Genomic DNA, 19793 nt, shown 5'->3' on the forward strand with positions numbered 1-19793 from the left:
AATCGGCGACAAAAAAGAATTTAGTTGCCAAATGTCTACAATCGGCGACCAAAAATATTTTGTCGCCAAAAGTTGTCAATCAGCGACAAAATGTGATTAGTCGCCGAAAGTTAGTCGCCAAATGTGTTTTTTCTTGTAGTGACACTTTAATCATCTCACACAGGGTACTATACTGTATTTGAAACCCTTTACCATTCCCCAAATATTGTACCCGGGGTCCTTCACCGTCCTTCAATACCCTATTCTACCAGTTTATCCTTTACTTATCATCGTCTATAAGATCACTACTCGCAACCACCCAGTACACTTACGTCCATTCTAACACGTACAACATGATATAATCATTAACCGCTCAATTCATAACATGATACATTTCAATGAGATACAATATAACAATTGATAGGTGCAAATAATTTAAACACATAAGGGATTTGGATTGGGCTGCAGCCTTTCGAGTTATTTAAATTTTATTGAACAAGTATGTCCATCCTGTTAAATTTTGAGGATTTCCATTAGTGTTTTCAAAATCTGTAGGATATTTACAATTTGATGAATTTAAGAATCCTAGTGTTACTGCATTTGAAATTTTAGGATCGTATAAGTAGTTGTTTAATCTTTTGTCCAATTGTACTTAATATATTTTTTTCTCTTAGCATTTTTACTAGGCTAGCCAGTAGGAATCCTAACTTTCATTTAGTACCAGAGTCAAGGTCTAAAGTTTTTACTTCTAATTTGTTAGGTTTACTCCTCACTGTAATTATTACTATCTTATCCTAATAAGTATTGTATTTTATACTTAACTAGTCATACTATAATTAATGTAGTACTTTAGGTATTTTGAAACATGACATTATAGAATTTTATCCTTCTAGAAATTGTAATAGTCTATAGATATCTATTGGATTGACTAACAGTTTGTCAATTAGAAATAGATAAATAAATAAAATAATGTAATATTTTCACAATCTGTCTTGTACAATTTTTTTTTTATAAACTACAATCCATTTATCATTATTCTAATATAATCATTATTTTACTACAGTAAAGTTTAGTGAATGTTTACTTAAACATATCAAAATTTTCATCTAGCACGAACAGTTAGTATACAATCATTCTAAACATTGTCATGTCACAACAGTAAAACACAAGTCAAGTCAAAACATAGTTTAGGGCCAAATCCGAAACCAAAACACTTACAGGGGTCCAAGTGTAATATCTACTAGCATGTTATAAACATTTCGTCATGCTACACTGACTTTTGAAGAAAACAGAGAGTAGTAACTGGGTTTCTCAGTTTCGATCCATGATTTTGATTCCTTCCTTTACAACTCGTTTAAATCATTATACATGGACTAAATATACGTAGGAGAAAGTAGGGAAGTGATTATCCTACCTCGGTTCCGGCTGAAAAGGCAAGTAACAAGTTCGGACTGTTTCGGACGGCTTCAAAAAAATCGAAGAGGACAACGGAGCAGTGGGATGCCGAGGCTGACTTCGAGTAATTGGGGATTGGTTCGGAGGTGCTTGGGTCTTGCTAGAGTGGGTGTAGCGTGGATTTGTGTTTAGATGAGTGTGGAGCCGAAACACATTTCATATTCTCTCTCTAGCCCACCATGGGAGAAGTACAAGCTTTCTCCCTTTCTTCTCTGAATTTCCAGTGAGTGTGGTGGTGTGTTTTTGTGTGAAATTTTCGGATGGAGACGAGGGGTGTATTTATATAGAGGATATTGGAGAGAGAGAGGTGGTGTGGTGAGTAATTTTAATTCGAAAATAGGGCAGAGAGGGTGGCTGCCAGATTTCTTGGATAAGACAAATCATGGACCATAGGAAGCCATCATTTTGCTTCCAAAAAAAGTAAACTTAGCCTTGCCATGCATGTCAACCTAAGACTAATAGCCCTAAACCTATTAATTACCCTCCAAGGCTTACTTCCTAGATTTTCTCTAGGTATATATATACATACTTACATACATAGTACAAGAGAGAGAGAGAGAGAGAGAGAGAGAGAGGAGAGAGAGAAGGAGGCCGAGAGAGGGAGAAAGAGGGGCGAGGTGTGTGCTTGTGTGTTGTGCACTCCAAGCTACCCCTTTAGCCTTAGGCCTTTTTATGACTTGACAACCCATTTCTAGTCAATTTCAAGCACACTACCTAGCCTTTAACCATCCTGGAAATTGACTACAACCTAGCCTAGGATTGACTAAACATGGGAAGACTACACATTAGCCTAGCCATCATTTTATTCTTACTTGCAAGACTTACCAACCTAGGGTATAATTACCTAGGATTGCCTTTAAGTCTTAGAAAATCTCCATAATTACCTATTCTTACACTTAGATTGGAAAAGACAAGTCATGGCATGCTTGAAAGACTTGATTGGACAACACAATGGAGCAAATCCATGGTAGAATTGGAGAGAGAGAGAGGGCCAGCCAAGAGAGGGAGGGAGAGAGCTCAATGTTTTGCTATAAATAGGACCCCTTACTTGCCATTTCAACCCACACCTTCATCCTTCAACTTCTCTCTCTAGAAATCCATGTATTCTTACTTTGTTCTTGCTTAGTTCTTGAGTTGTTCTTGAGTTCTTCCTAAGTTCTTCAAGAAACTCATCCTAAACCATCCTTTCGATCCATAAAGTTAGTAGTTTTAGTCAAGAACTAGTTTCGAGAGAAACCTTTCTGTTTCGAAGCTACCGGAAGCTCACCGTAGGAAGTTACTCCGTCCGACGTACTTACTTTTTCCGTAGCCATACCTACCGCTAAGAAGAACGGTAGAATATCTTCACTTACTTTCTCTAAGTATATATAAAGTTGTATATTACTTATACGTTTGAAATGCATGATAGTTAGTAAACTTATTTTGCTAATAGAAGTATGAGCATGTTGAATAACCGACTTTTACTTTAATAAACATATGTTGTTTTGAACTTCCCACAAAAAAGAAAAAAACGGATTTTGAAAGATAGAAACTTATCGCTTGTTTAGAAGTATTCGTATTTTGATCTTATGATGGTTATGAGCATGTATACATAATTGTTAGAATTACTTGTCTTGTGGTGTGCTAAAGCATAAGTGATTTTCACTCCAAAGGCATCCGTACATGTGGCGTTATGCTTTAAGTTGTGATTTGAGCATGATAAGTAATATGGAGTTGGATGATCTTGTTAGTTTAGTTTCAAGATTACAATGAATGATTTATGTTTACTTTTGTGAAAAGTCCTACCGCGGAGTCTATGCATGAAAACGTGACATGAAAATCGAGAAAGTTAGAAACATGACACCTAGGGTGTGGTTAATGAAAAGACGTATTTTGAAAAGGTGAAATGTTTTGGAAACCGCAATGTGGCCAGACGTGGTAGCCCATTGTGTGGTGTGTGTTTTGTGTGCCAATGGGAACCCGGTGCAGCAGAACCATTGTGAGGATACTCGGGAGACCAGAACGGCAGAACCGAGGTTGGGTGTGTGGCTTGATTATCCGCGGAGAGGAGCCAATGCAAAGTTTGTGTGCCAATGGGAACCCGGTGCAGCGAAACCATTGTGAGGATACTCGAGAGACCGGAATGACGGAACCGAGGTTGGGTGTGTAAAAATGATTTTGAAAATGATGATGTGGCATATGAAAAGTGGAAACACTACAAGAAAAATTGCATTGGGTGACGAATGAAAATCGTCGCAAATTGTATGTTTTTCGTCACAAATAATATAGGTGACGAAAACAAATTTGTCGACTAAAGGTTGTCGAGGATTCCTACCTGGTGACGAAATCTATTTTTCGTCACCTATAGTGCCTTTTGGTGACGAAAAATTTCGTCACGGAAAAATGACTTGGTGACGAAATTTTCTTCGTCACCTATTGTGCTTTTTTGATGACAAAAAATTTCGTCACAAATTATTCCCTTTGGCTCGTTAAAGGTGACCCATTGGTGACGAAATTTTTCGTCACGAAAGACATTCTTATATGTGAAAAAAATCTCACTTTCTTGCTCCTGCGGGGTTTCGAACCCGAGTCTCCTACGTTTTGCACGCATGCTTTAACCAGCTACACCACACAAACTTTTCAGCATATGTTTGAAATATCTAATATATAACACATACATTGAACATTAAAATATATTTTGAACGCCATTTTGAACTATTAAACATTAAAATTAGCAATTTTAATAAATATGAAAGTCGTAGCTCTTTATGTTATTGTTCAAACCCAATTTAGATTATCTCAATCGGAGTTCTGAGCAAAGAGTTATGCCCGAAATATACTTGGTGACAAAGCGTAATTCATAAATTTCGTCACCAAAGGATAAATTTTTCGTCACTGAAAACGTAAAAAGAAGACGAAAATATTTTTCGTCACCAAATTGGTTCATTTGGAGACAAAATATTTTTTCCGTCACCGAATAGTTATCTTTGGTGACAAAAAATAATTTCGTCTCCTTTTTTACTCTTTTGGTGACGAAAATTTTATTTCGTCGCCAAATAGGAGCCTTTGGTGACAAAAATATCTTTTTCGTCACTAAATAGTTATAATTGGTGACAAAATAATTTCGTCAAGGAAGTTATCAAAACAGTGACGAATTTATTTTTTTGTCACCAAATATACTCATTTAGCGACGAAATTAAATTTTGTCGCCACTTTTTCGTCACTAAACATACTTTTTCTTGTAATGAAATTTGTGACACAGTCTACGACAAGTCGCATAGGAGAAACTCAGAAATCACGGACACCAACGCTAATTGAATAATAAATGTGGATGTGTCATTGTTAACCGTTTTGTCAAATATGCATTGTACTTTGTGGAATTGTTAATTTATGATTTATTATTTGTAAGTTAAGGGTTAGTGGGTATAGATTATTCTATTGAGCTCCTGTAACTCATGGTATTACCTTTGGTGACCCTGACATATTATATTGATGGCGACACCAGTAAATGTGTCAGACCTCGTAGATAAACAAGGAGATCTCTACACCTTGGAGCCTTTCGGAGCCGAGGAGCTGGCTAGGATGGAGGAGCAGGCGGAGCTGTAGATAGAAACCCTAGTTTCCCCTCCTTTTGTTGAATAAAAGTACTCTTTTGAGAGTTAAGTTGTAATATTGAGCCAAACTCTATTTAGTTTTTCAATGAAATTACATATTTAACGTTACCAAAATTAGGGGCGTTATAGTGAAGGTGTGTCCAACCCATATTATTGAACCCACTTCTAACTTATTTAAACTCATGCAAATATAGGTATATATGGGTTCAAACCATATGAACCCATAATATAATATGGGTAGATTGGGTTGGGTTATTAGTGGGCAGGTTTAAAAATATGAGTTGAAACTCTAATTTCAATCAATAGGAAGAAGAGTAATGTTCACCATCTTGACCTCTTAAAAATATCTCTTAGGGCACCCACATAACTCAACTCTAGGCTCATTCACAACTCCATCAAAAATATCTCTTAGGGCACCCACATCAGCCTCGGCTGATTTTGGACCAAATGAATCTTTAAAATCCATTTCTCTACTTTAACTTGTCACCATTTTACAATTACACAAAATCAGACTCTTTATTGCATCCACATCAGCCTTGGCTGATTTTGGACCAAATGGATCTTTAAAATCCATTTCTCTACTTTAACATGTCACTTTTGTACAATTACACAAAATCAGACTTTTTACTCTCACTCTCTACTTAATTAAATATTCATACTTTTAAAAAAAAAAATACTTTACTCTCACTCCCTCTACCCCAACCCCTACCCCCTGCAAAACAGCAACAATGAAAAAAAAAAAACTAGCAAAAACAGCAACGGGGCAACCCTCTCTCTCTAACTTTACTCTCTCACTTCCTCTCAACCCAAAAAACCAGCAAACATGAACGGAAACCCACTCTCTCTCTCTCTCTCTCTCTCTCTCTCTCTCAACAAGAACGGAAACCCACCAATCTCTCACTCTCTCTCCTTTTGAAACAAAATATAGTCTTCAATTCTGACTCAAACCGTTCGCCATCATCGTCTGCGTCGTGGTCTTCATCTTCAACGGCTACTTCACCAACCAAGTCTTTGTCGCCATCGTCATCAGTTGGCAGAGAGGGAGTGATTAAAATATTTCGACGCGAGTAAACAATGGCTCTGTAAAGGAAACGAGCCACTGTAGAAAATGTTAATTTTTTGTAAAATAGTGAGGGAGGAAGAGAGGCTGATATTGGGGTGTTTTGGGGTGTTTTCTGAGTTTTGGCTCTTTAATTTAGTTTTGAGAGGGAAGAAGAGAGATAGATGTGGATGCTCTTACGGTGGTTTTTGCATGTAGCTGGGGTGGGTTTTCCACCAGACATGGACGTGGACTTGGACTTGGAAACCCTGCCCAAAAGATGGACAGGTAAGGCCCATAATTTTCCTCTCGAAGTCATATAAGAGAAAAGGGCTCATGTCCACGTAGTTGTTTTGCTGAGGGGAACCCATGCCTATGAAAAGCCCAACTTGGTAGACACTTTAACTTGAAACATCAAACTATGGAGCCTAAGCCCTTGGGCTGTATGAGTTGTACTTTGAATCTAAGTTACATAATGTGAATGCGACTGCGGAAGCGTGAAATCGTTTTTCAAAAATATCTCAAACTATTCGCAATGATGAGGATTGAGAGCGGGAGCATTGGGTTCACCGGGAGGATAAGGTGACCTAGCTTTGAATTCTCATATCATATCCTGTTCAACAAAACAAACAGCATGCAATATATACAACCCTGTACACTGTGCAATAGGTAGTTTTTATCTTTTGATTTACCATTTTAATTTCCGGTAAGGACGACTTTGGTTTTCTGGATGAGGGGAAAAAAATCACTTCCTGTGGGGTCTTCGGTGATGGTCTCGGTAATCTACCGGATCACCATTAACCGAGGCCTCATATCGGTACGGGCCGGCGTGTCCTTCTACTTACTCGCTCGGTATCAAGTCTCCTGTTGACACTCCGGTTAATTACCGAAGTATGCACTCTGTTAAGGTCTCTTGTAAGAGTGTAGCACAGCAAGAGGGGACCAAGAACGACACGTGGCGGAAAGAATTATCTAGGCCAGGTCTGGCCATGTGCTTCGTAACCGTCTTATCCGGTGCATCATCTATGATGTCACCCGAGGCGGTTACCTAAGCGTGACCTCCACGCGCTAGCTTGGAGCCCAAGTTAACCTAGGTCTATAAATACAAAGGGATACTCATCTTTGAGAGGTATGCCATCTTTCCCTAACCCTAGACCTAAAAGCATCTCTCCTTACATCTAACTTGATCGTCGGAGGGTCACTAGGCTATTCCAGCCTTAGTGACTTGTTGCAGGTTCAGCGGCGGAGGAACAGAGCAGCGGAAGAGAAGTACTAGTTCAGGCCAAGGTCCCTCCTCCTAAATCGAACCCCTACAATTGGCGACTCTGCTGGGGACCTAGCCACCCTTTCAACTTTCACCTCCCCCTTTCTGCTCCGTTAAAACGTCCAGAATCAAACATGGTTGAGATCGACGAAGCCCATCACGGTGGTGCCGCCCGCGGGCTCGGTTCCCTCGTGGACCACAGCCTGGCATCCGGCGGGGCAGCCGCCCCTGGAAAGACCCACGTATCCATCGGAGTTGGCGCCGGAGCATCAGCTCCAGACGTAGGCCCATCCTCCGAGCTCCACTCCTACATCCGCCATCTCGAGCGAAAAATCGACGACCTCACAACGGTCATGGACCGCGACAGACACGTCCGAGACGAGTTGGCGGAGATCAAGCATCTCCTCATCTCCCTATCTCATTCCTCCGGGAGCCGCGGCAGAAGGACAAACCGTCACACCCCCCCTCGCAGTCACGAAGCCGGTCACCTTCTAGAACACAGACCCCGCCCCTCAGTCAACGATCGTCTCGAGTCACCAAGAGCGGTGGACACTCGAGCCCCAAAAGACACATCACGCAGGGACCGTTCTCGCTCTCCTGTGCAACTTCGAAGGAGACCATCGGCCTTTGACAGGCTCGGTGGTGGGAGCATCTCTGCCTCCTCCACCCACTCAGTCCTTGTGGGCAGGACGGGCTGGGAATCTACCCCTAGCCTCACAAGGGCATCCAGGGGAGATGACGGCCTTGTCGAGATCCAGACTACAGGGTACCGCGAGCGCCTGAAGGGCCCCCGAGCCAGAAGTCCCATCATCTCGCACCCCGGCGGCTCACACAGCAGGAGCCCGATCACCGAGCGCCTCGAGCCTTCGGCTCGGGATAGCTACCGACATCACCGCCAAGAGCGTTTTCCCAGGAAATCGGTTAGTATTGATCCAAAGAGAAAGGAGCATGAATGATTGGACAAACTCATCCCCAAGAAGCGTACAGCGACTGAGCGTCCAGACGGCCCCGACCGTTCGATCCGACCTCATCGCGATGCGCGACTTGCACGACTCACGACCTCTCCCTTCACAAGAGAGATCGACTCGGTTACCCCCCCCCCCCCCCCCCCCCCCCCCCCAAGGGATTCTCCCAACCCAAGTTTGCCAAATATGACGGCAAGACCGAGGCGTACACTCATCTGGTTCAGTATAAAACTGTCATGTCTCTGTTTCTTCGGAATGAACCCTCGGACGACGCCTTCCTGTGCAAAGTGTTTCCTGCAAGCCTCGGCAACCTGGGCCTCACCTGGTTCAATCAACTCCCGGCTCGGTCAATCTCCTCGTTCGATTCCTTCTGTGATGCCTTCATGGCCCAGTTCGTAACAAGCAACAAGCATGAGAAGGAGATCGACTCCCTCTTAGCCCTCCGCAAGAGGAACGACGAAACGCTTCGGCAGTACGCCGGGCGTTATTGGGAGTTGTTCAATGAGATAAAGGGTTGCGACGGTGTCATCTCTGCCCGAGGATTCAAGCTCGGTCTCACCTCCCAGGACGAGCAAGTCTACGACGACCTCGCTCGCCATAAGCCAAACTCTATGAAGGACCTTATGACTCGAATTGAGGGCTGGTGTCAGCTCATCGAATCCAAGGCAGAGAGAGGCATCGGGAAGCCTACAAGTTCAAAGACGTTAAACACCTCGGTGTCCATACCGGCTCCCGCACCTGTCCCAACATCAAAGAAACAGGTCAACACAATCAAGCAGTCGCCGAGGAGGGGACCGAAGCCAAGTGACTTCAACGCCGAAAAGACCGTCTTCACTATTCCTATCTACCGGATCATCAATCAAGTAAAGGATCAGCCCTTTTTCTCCTTCCCAAATCAAAAGCTAGGAACCGAGAATGGGAAAATCAAGAATCCCATCGTCCGATGCAGTTACCACAGCGAACAAGGTCACTTCACCACAGCTTGCAAGCCCTTCAAAGCCTACTTGGAGCAGCTTGTCGCGGGAGGCCACCTCGGCAACTTCATCGATCACGAAAAGACGACGGCTCGGGCGCAATGGACCGAAACAAATACGGAGGAAGAGGTCCAGACAATCCACGTCATACACGGTCCATTGAACCCCGAGGCCGCTCGTGTCATCCGGGCCGAGTTGAATGAAGCCTCCTCCTCCAAGCAAGTCATGTTAGTCGGCCCCGAACCAAAGCGCCCTAGAACCGATGACGGTTCCAAATGGACGATAACGTTTACGGAGAAGGATCTCGACCGCGTCCAGCTTCCCCAGAACGACGCCCTTGTGGTCACGCTACGCATCGGAAATTTCAACGTCCGTCACGTCCTCGTAGACCAGGGTAGCTCGGCCGAAGTCATGTATTACTCTCTTTCCAAGGATCTGAAGATTCCCGAGACCGACCTCCGTCCCTCCGAAGTTCCCCTTATCAGCTTCAACGGAGCTCCTGTCTGGCCCATCGGTATGATCAGTCTTCCTGTCCGTGCCGGCTCGGTAACACTTCAAATGGAATTTGTGGTAGTCGACGTCCCTGGCCCTTACAACGCCATTGTCGGTCGAACCTGGCTGCATAAACTTAAAGCGATTGCCACCACTTATCACCAAGTGGTACGTTTCATTGGCACTCACGGGCACCAGGAAGATTTGTACGGAGACCAGACCGCGGCCAAGCAGTGCTACGTCAACGCTGTCCGAAGCACCAAACAGACCTCCCGGGTGAATCTCATTGAAGCCCCCGAAGCCCCAGTTTTGGAGGACGTCGGTAGATCCCCCGATGACAAAACCGTTGAAGACGTGGCCACCATCCCAATCACCGAGGACGGCTCCCGCTTCTTCCTTGTCAGTTCCTCACTTAGTGATACTGATCGGAATGAGACGGTAGCTTTTCTCAACCGAAACATTGAAGTGTTCGCCTGGACCCCCTATGAGATGCCCGGTCTCAACCCTTCTTTCATCTGCCACGAGCTCAACATCGACAAAGCCAAACGACCGGTCGTACAGAAGGCACGACGGTCCTCTCCTATTCACTCCGAGGCCGTCATTGAAGAAGTCAACCGACTCCTAAACGCTGGGGCAATCAGAGAGGTCCAGTACCCCAAGTGGTTGGCTAACACCGTCGTAGTCAAGAAGAAGAATGGCAAATGGCGTGTCTGCGTCGACTACTCACACCTCAACAATGCTTGCCCGAAGGACTTCTTTCCTCTTCCCCGTATCGACCAGCTCGTCGACGCCACCTCCGGACACGAGCGACTCAGCTTTTTGGATGCCTACCGGGGCTATCACCAGATTGCCATTAGCGAAGGCGATATCGAGAACACCGCCTTCATTACCCCTCACGGGATCTTCGGTTACCTCGTCATGCCTTTCGGTTTAAAAAATGCCGGAGCAACTTTCCAGCGAATGATAACCAAGATGTTCGAGCGATTACTAGGCGACACTATGCTGGCGTACATTGACGACATGGTGGTTAAAAGTCTTCGCGCCGGTGATCATCTAACTCACCTCGCCGAAGTCTTTGAGATACTCAAGAACCACAAGCTCCGCCTCAATGCCGAGAAATGCGTCTTCGGCGTTAGCTCCGGCCTACGTCCTTAGTAGTAATACCATCCCGCGTCTGCTCGATAAGTTCATTTCTATTAATAAGCAGGGGCGTGCAATGTCAAAAATTCATTAAACAGGTGCTTCTGATTCGGTCCCTACCGGCCCTCCTACTAGCTTGGGCTTCGGAACGAGTCACCTTTTCTTGATTAAACATCTTTTTTATGCTTGGCAAAGCTCTTCGGTTAAACTTGTTTCTACAAACTTTTTAAGTCCCACCGAAGCAGGGGCATCATAACCCAAGGAGCAGACCAATCAAACAAGCATTTCAAAGATAAAACATTCAAGAAAAGAAAAGCATTCATTCACAAACCATAAACAAAAGGGTACAGCTTCAGTATCAAACAATTACAATCCCTGGAACGGCAAACTCCAAATGTCCGGAGCCGTCCAGTAAAATTGACCATTCAAGCAAAATATTAAAGTACTTTTTAGAGCTGCGAGGTATAAAGTTCCTATGCTTCATCAGGGAACAGGGGCGCTGGGGTCAGTTTGCTTCTCGGTCGCTTGGGGCTCTTGGTTCTGCACCTGCTCGCCTTCCTCCTCTGGTAGCACGAGCTCTTCAGGAGGGGGCTCAGGCACAGTTCGAAGCTTGGAACCCTCTGGCAGAGTAAGCTTGCTTATCAAGGCCTCGTGCCCGTACCGAAGTCCGTCCAAGAACCGATCTCTGAAGAGCTCGGCTTCTATCTCCCGGAACTGTTTCTTATATTCTACTCCGGCAGCATCCCAGCCTTCATCGTAGCCTCTGTTCCTTGCAAACTCGACCTCCCGAGCTCCAGCAACCCTCAAGGTGTTAGCGTCCTCCTCAGCTTTTGTGGCCCTCCCTTCAGCAACTACCCGCTCCCGGTCGCACCTCTGAAAGCTGGCCAGGTAGAGGTCACAAGTCTCCCTCGCCACCTTCAGGTTGTCCTCTCTCTGAGCAAGGGTTTTCCTCAGCAGCTCTATCTCCTGCTCCCACGCCTTGCATTGTTCATTCACCACGAGCGCCGGCCTACCAACACAATTAAAATTGATCAAATTCCAACAATCAATCAAGGGGGTAAGAAAAGTAACTTTCAGAAGTAACTTACTTTCAGAAGTGCCTACGCTATCTCTCCTGTCAGATCCTCGGTGCAACCCTCGACAGCTCGGGCGTCCTTCGGAAGAATACACGACCGAAGCAGCCCAAACGCCGTCCCAATGTTGGAAGATGCACTATCGGCATGATGAATTAGGCGCCCCGAGTAGTGACGAACCTCGGGGGCCCACGGGACCGCCCTCGCCGGAACACGAGTCCCCGTTTCGGTTCCCCCCCTGCTCTCCACATCTCCCTCATCTCCTCTGGTTCCTGTCTCTTCTATCAAGATCGGCTCTCCGCTCCTTCCTTGTCCGAAGCCTTCTTCCTCGGTTCGAGCCCTCTTCTCCAGAGGCTCCTGAGGAGAAACAGGGGTTACCCTCGAGGTTCCGGCCCCCGGTGAGCCAATCCTGACGCCAGCACCCCGTCCTCGTGGCCTCTGGCGCCGAAGGTTGAGCACTTCTCTTCCGCGACCGCTCATCTCGCCACTGAGTCCCGTCCTCTCTGGGGTCTTTTGGTCGATTTCTTCTCGGATCACGCCTCGGGGACCAGAATCACCAACTTCGTCTTCTGTCGCCCCAGCTCCTCCTCTCCTACCTTCTCCTCTTCCTTGGCTTCTCCCTCGACCACGTCCTCGTCCCGCTCGAGGAACACCTTGCTGCCTCGGCTTCTTTTTCAAATAGCCGGTATAGGTCGGTTTGTATCCGAGCAGATTAGGTGCATACCGACTCGTAATAGGAATGGCATAAGCAGCTGTTATTTGCGCTCGGTTAGCCCTTCCCCGAAGCTCTGCAACGATGCCCTCGGCTGAAAGATAGGCAATGGAAGAATCAGTATACAATGAGGAAAGAAAAATGTGCTAACATACTAAAGGTAAAAAGAGACTTCTACCGACCAGGAGCTCCGGTTTCGAACTGAACTATGGTGGCTGTGTCCGCGCTTTCCCCGGGCCCAAACATGAAATTCCCGGTAACCGACACATAAATACTCGCCCACTCTTCCGAATCGGGAAGATGGTCGATAAGGAATGTGTCGTATCCCGTCCTACAGGAGAGGTAATGTCGGTCGCTCTCTCGGTTAACTCCAACGAGGTATACACCGAAGAGCTCCTTGAGTCCGAACGTGAGGTTGTATTGCCTCCTCAGCTCTATAATGCTCTTGATGATCCGGTAGGAGTTCACCGTGAGCTGAGAAGACGTGAGGGAGAGGGCTCGGAGAACCCTTCGGACAAACTGATGAAGGGGGAATTTAACACCCCCCTCTGTGATAGCCATCAAGGGGAAGATTAGTGCTCCCTCCCGGTGAGGAAGGTCCTTGGGGTCGCTGTTCGGTAAAATCCGAACGTCAACGTCATGAGGAACGCTGTATACCCTCTTGAATTCAGCATAAGAAGCCGAGGAGCCATCAAAATATTGGTTTCGGTATGGGCATGGCCTCATCGCCCTCCTGCGTCCCCGTACCTCATCGGGGGCATCCGCGAATGGACCCGGACCTTGGTTCGAGGTACTTGGGGCTTCCATCTCTTGGGAGTCGAACGTCGTCACCTCACGAGGAGTTCTCGAGGGTTCGAATGGTTCAACACAGTCGATTGGAGTCCGAAAGAATGCCCTCTCCCGAAGTGTCTGGCGAATATCCTCGGGAATTTCGATGGGAGAAGAGCCTGAACTACTGGAACTGTCCGAAGAGAGCTCGATGACCATTCGCTTCTGCCTAACCAAGGAAAGGAATACAAAAAACCCGTTAGCTATATGCTCAGGGAAAAATCAAGGTCTAACGCTCGGTGCGGAATGGTCATCGCTCCTCGGAGTCCTCGGACAATCAATTCCTATGAAGGCGCTTCCCTCTTGGAAGAATTTTTAAGGATCAGAAGTCCATTCCCTTGGGATCAAGATGAATCTAGGTCTCGGGATGAGTTTTGGCCTCGGGATGAATCTAGGTCTCGGGATGAGTTTAGACCTCGGTAATAGTGTGAGCAGCACTGGAGAAGCCCAGCGCCGCCTTAAACCAGACGGCGGCGAGCGGTTGCTCAGCCAGAACAAGCACAAGAAAACGGCGAAAAACTCAAAAACAATGGTCAAAACATGAAGATTAAAGCAAGGAGATCGACGTACCTCGAGTTCGTGCAAGATCTCCCAACCAAAACGCTCGAAATCTCGATTGAAAGCTGGAAGTAGACGGCGGCGGCGGTTCAACTTCAGAAGCGGAGGAAAAGGTGATGTTCTCACCTCTGTCTGTCCTATTTATAACGGGAGAGATGGAGGGCTGCGCGGGAAACGAGGCGTCGTGCAACGAGGCGTCGTGCACCGAGCCGTTGGATCATTCACACGTGTTATCATCTGACGGCCAGTATCAAGGACCCTGCATCGAGGACAGGCGCCGGATCTTCAGACCTTAGGCGTAATGATGCGTGTCATCGAAGCGACGTTTCGTACCAATCAACTGACATGGCACGTGCCGAGACAGCCTTTTTATTCTGAGACCTCGGCAACTGCTGACACGTGGCTCCCGTCTCTGACACAGGCAGGACGGGATCTACCGAGGCAAGTTTACTCTCCGGTGGCTCTCTAAGAAAAGGTCCGAGGCCTGATATTTCGTATGATGGGGTCAAGACCCTGAAGCAGGGGTACAAGGCTCCAGGGGCTTGAGGGGCTATTGTGGGGTCTTCGGTGATGGTCTCGGTAATCTACCGGATCACCATTAACCGAGGCCTCATATCGGTACGGGCCGGCGTGTCCTTCTACTTACTCGCTCGGTATCAAGTCTCCTGCTGACACTCCGGTTAATTACCGAAGTATGCACTCTGTTAAGGTCTCTTGGAAGAGTGTAGCACAGCAAGAGGGGACCAAGAACGACACGTGGCGGAAAGAATTATCTAGGCCAGGTCTGGCCATGTGCTTCGTAACAGTCTTATCCGGTGCATCATCTATGACGTCACTCGAGGCGGTTACCTAAGCGTGACCTCCACGCGCTAGCTTGGAGTCCAAGTTAACCTAGGTCTATAAATACAAAGGGATACTCATCTTTGAGAGGTATGCCATCTTTCCCTAACCCTAGACCTAAAAGCATCTCTCCTTACATCTAACTTGATCGTCGGAGGGTCACTAGGCTATTCCAGCCTTAGTGACTTGTTGCAGGTTCAGCGGCGGAGGAATAGAGCAGCGGAAGAGAAGTACTAATTCAGGCCAAGATCCCTCCTCCTAAATCGAACCCCTACACTTCCCTTGAAAACCCAAACCGGACCACAAAACAGGAACCGAAATATATGTGAAAGCTGTGATGGAATGGTGGAGTAATTAATTAGTGGAACAATAATGGTATCTCTCTCTACTTAGGTCCCTGGCAGTCAACTAGATCTTGCCATATGACAGAGGGTAGTGGTAATTGTACTGTAATGTGTGTTCCCGAATACGGAGTATGAGGTAAAATGGATAGTGATTGATGAGATGTTTGCTTTGCTTTACCATCTATATGCTCAGGGGTAGGGTAGTGACACAAAAAAATGGTTCTGATTAATTAGTGAGTGTTTTTAAACGAGTGAACCCCATGCATTCCTTTCTTAATCACCATTCAAGGGTTTGTTTCAATCCCAGGAGACCATGAAAGCGTTGGATCAATTAATCGCACTGTTCCAACATTTCACATGCACCAAACTGATGCCAATCTAGGGGTGAAAACGAATTTCCGATTTACCAAAAAAAAAAAAATTTAGGGGTGCAATCCAAAGCCGGATCAAACCAGTGATTTGGTTAAGCTTTTAAAAGTGGTCTGATTTGAGTTTTAGACAAACCAAAAAAAAAACCCGGTTCCCCACATTTTTTTTCACGTTAAAAGAGCTGATCTTTATTAGTAAGAGAAACCATGGTCCAAAGACCAAACATCATCAAGGGCAAGATTTTTTTTATTTTTTTTGGTAACTAATCAAGGGCAAGATTATCAATCTAACACCTAATAGGGCTTGCTGAGCCGGCGAATGAGCCACCCTATTGCAAAAATATTCCACATGCATAAAGACACGAGGAAAAAAGAGGCCCCTGCACAGTCTGCAAAGATGGAACTACATGCAATCAAAAAAAGATTTGCCTACTTGGTTGGGTTCCCCACACTTCAATCCTGTATAGACTGGACCAGACATGATTTATATATACATCGAAAAATAAAATATTGATATGGTTTCTACTTCCTATTTTGTACCGTAGTTTAAAATTACGCATGACCCATAGCTTCTCATTATTTGTAGATCAGAGTAAAGAAGTTTAATCCATAAGCTAGCAATAAGCATGATTTATCATATGGACGGTCCTGGACTGAGCGATTTAACCTAATTCCACTATTGTAGGATGCCGAATCGCTATGAATGGCTCAAGAAATTTAACTTGAGTAGTTTAATGTGAAAATTAACATGGTAGAAATCTATGCTGGTTCTTCTTCTTTTTCTTTTTTCTTTTTTTTTTTTGTGCTATAAAATGTGGCATGAATAACAAACCGAAAAATCAGAATGAACCGATCAAACTGAACCAGTAATATTTGGTTTGATTTGGTTTGTAAAATTTCCAAACCGAAATATTCTATTTGGTTTGCATAAAAGCATATAAATCGGACCAAATTGAACCGTTTCAACTCCTATTGAAAATTGTTTCCTTCAAAGCAATTTAAAAACTTAGTCTTGCTACCAGGCTCCTTAAAAGACGTGCACTTCCCAATTCCTTGACCCTTTGACCATTGAGCTCATCAAATCCTCCTTGGAGAGCATTCATACTTTGATTCACAGGACTTCCAAAGTTCCTTCAGGCAACTAATAGATGATTGTAGTAAGGATGATTTTGACACAGTTGTCCACTTAGAGTAGCTAGAGAACATCATGCATCTAATTTTTCAGAGGGGTGGGAGAACCACGCACAAAATATTAGCTCCAAGGTAGTGGTGGCAAAAGGTGAGTCGTTCGGTTGTTTGAGAAGAATGACATGCCTTCATCTACTCCAGAGGTGGATATTTAGACACATGTTCTGAAATCAGATAACGCCGGAAATCAAAAGCTTGAGGAACCAGTTGATGAATCGGTTGAAATGGTGAGACAAAACATAACTGGAAGGGAGGAGAAAGAGGAAAACTCAGATTGTAATGAATCAACAGTGTAACATCCTTTTATCTTTGAGGTGCTTTAAAGTTAAATTTAATAACTTAAAGGACTAAAGTGCAATTTTTTTTAAAATTGTGCATGTGTGCCGTGTGTGTGTGTGCTGAGGTGTTGTGTGTGTGTTTCTTTTAAAACAAAAAGAAAAAAAGAAAGAAACCCATCAGGGTGGGTTTTGTTCCAACGTAGAGAGAGAGAGAGAGAGAGAGAGAGAGAGAGATGGTGGAAAGAAGAGGAAGAAGAGTGATTGAAACCTCAATTCAGTAGGTAATTTTCAGTCTCTTTTGCTTAATTTCGTGTATGCTCAGCAGATTTTGAGACAGGTTAATAGGGTTCTGTTATGGGTTGATTTTTTCATTCTTAGATTGTGAATTGACTTTTGATTCCTTCTTGATATATAAAGAACACTCTCATCTCGTTCTTTAGCCGCTGGAATCGTTGAAAACCGTTGAGAACTAGTCTTACTATGAAGTTTTGAAATCTGCTCTGCATAATGATAATCTGTTGCTGGACAGATTCGTACAGCTCTGAGTTTGTCTATTTTCTCACCCTTTTATGTCGAAATTTACTTTGGTTTCTTCATAAAATCTGAACTAGATTTGATGCTTGTTCTTTTGGCTTTGGAATCACTTGAAAAGGTTAAGAACTCAATTTACTGTGAATTTTCGAATGTTGGTCTGATCCTGAGAATCTGTTTTGTGACAGATTTGCGAATTTGTTGTGTCTGCCTATTTTTATCATCAACACGCTGACCATGTTATTTTTTTGTAATTTTACTGGAGATGTCTCTATGTGTGTAGCATGTGCTGTAAAAAATTCAGAAGTTTCTGAGTGGTATGCAAAAAGATAAAAATCTTGAACCGAGCTGCTGTCAGATTCGCGTCTGGCCAGACAGCACAGACACGTGTTGGAAAAACGGGCATAACTTCTTGCTCGGATATCGGTTTTATGCACCATTTCTTGATTCTGAAACTAGACTTGTATATATTTCTGAATCTGTAAAGATTGTGCCTTAGTTTGGTCTGAGAAAAATCAGTTTTGGTTCCGAAGTTAATAGTTTGGTGATTCTGAAATTCTGGGCAGGTTTTGTAGCTGTGTTCTTCATCAATTTTGTCATAGTTAAATATACTTGCTGACTATGAGTTCTCATGAGTCTTAAACCTTGATCAGTTGGTGTTGTTTTGGCATTGGAAGTATTGGAAAAGATTGAGTGTGTGATTTTTAATGAGCATTCGATCGCAGACTGTTCTGCTGGAACTGTGTTTTCTGTTTTAGATGTGTAACTTTATTTGAGCGTATCTTGGTCATTCGGACTCCGTTTAGGACAAATTTTATATTGAGATTGATGTTCTGAGAGTGTACTTTCTAATGGTTATAGTCTCGGAATCTGACTCTAAACCTATAAAATACTATAGTCAGAAATCGATCAGTGGTTCTGTTGGATAATGTGTGAATTTGTGAAATTCTTGGTTTTGGGTACGAATTGGTAAATTTACTTATGTGCGGCATTTGGTATGTAGTTGAGTTGATGTTTGACTTTATTAATGCATTTGTTAAAGCCTTTCAAGTGTTATATACTAAAATGTTTGGCTTATGGATAGGTGACGAGTCGGTGAATCAAGGAGCACCGAAACCATAGTTGTACTTTCTTTTGGAGTACAAGGTGAGTGTTTGATTCATAGATGTTGTTTTCTATTGAATTAAACTTGAATGTTGGCTTAGTGCCCGGTGATTGGCTTTATGCCAAAAGGCTTTTATGCCTTAAATTATTGGCTGTGTGCCCGGTGATTGGCTTTATGCCTTAAACTATTGGCTGTGTGCCCGGTGATTGGCTTAATGCCAAAAGGCTTTATGCCTTAAATTATTGGCTGTGTGTCCGGTGTTGCTTTTAATTGCTTGGTTCACTGTTTGACTGGTTGAGATATATCTTTTAGCTGTACCTTTAATATGGAATTTCATCCATGTCTCATAAACACTCCTGGATTCCATTTTGGAATCCAGTTTTGCAGTCATTGTAGGTATCCACTGCTGATCGTCGTGGGGTTGTACGCTTGCTTAGAGTAGCATGTCGGGAAGGCTGGACTAGTTTGGCGAAATTTTGTAGATAGGGATGTAGTGCAACCTATGTTTATATTTGGTTTATTGTATAGTTTAATGCTTTCTTAAGACTTCTGCTGTGTTTGTAAGAACGTTAAGTTTTGCGTTATCAATAAAATGGCTGTTGGTTAACTTAATTGCTAGAACTTGAGTTATAGAAATGGGTTGGTGGTTGATGTTGCACCCTCACGTCGGTTTGGGCTCATTTGAGTGCTGGCCTGGGGTGGGGTGTGACAAACAGTGTTTTTGGAAAACAAAGCAGTCATAAATGATCGAGAATGGACTTTAGGGAATCCAATCGCGAAAAAAACCGAGGAAGAGGAGGAAAAAGGTTGCTTTTCTTTTTCTCAATCTCAAGTTGTTGGCAGAACGTTCTAGTTTTTCATCAGCCAAGTTTATCGGATGTTGAAGTACAAAAGATAGAATTTGAATTTCCTCACGAAGATATATGAAGATGGATTTCCAGGAAAAACAGCTTCACTCAAGAAAGGGCTAGTGATTTCAATCTTGACTGAGGATCAAATAAAATTCCTGTTGCCTAATGGGATTGCTTCAGATGATATTCCAATCATTGAGAAAGACAAATCCCCTC

General features: G+C 44.2%; 1 long non-coding RNA gene across 1 annotated transcript; it reads left to right on the forward strand.

Annotated features, from left to right (window-relative positions):
* The first annotated feature begins 17220 nt into the window (after nt 1-17220).
* LOC131307623 (uncharacterized) lies at nt 17221-19338 on the forward strand. The gene is made up of 3 exons (XR_009194180.1): nt 17221-17371; nt 18706-18767; nt 19106-19338. It is a non-coding gene; the product is annotated as an uncharacterized LOC131307623 (long non-coding RNA).
* The last annotated feature ends 455 nt before the right edge of the window (nt 19339-19793 follow it).

The sequence above is a fragment of the Rhododendron vialii genome, chromosome 11a (assembly GCF_030253575.1).
Source record: "Rhododendron vialii isolate Sample 1 chromosome 11a, ASM3025357v1".
Lineage (NCBI taxonomy): Eukaryota > Viridiplantae > Streptophyta > Magnoliopsida > Ericales > Ericaceae > Rhododendron > Rhododendron vialii.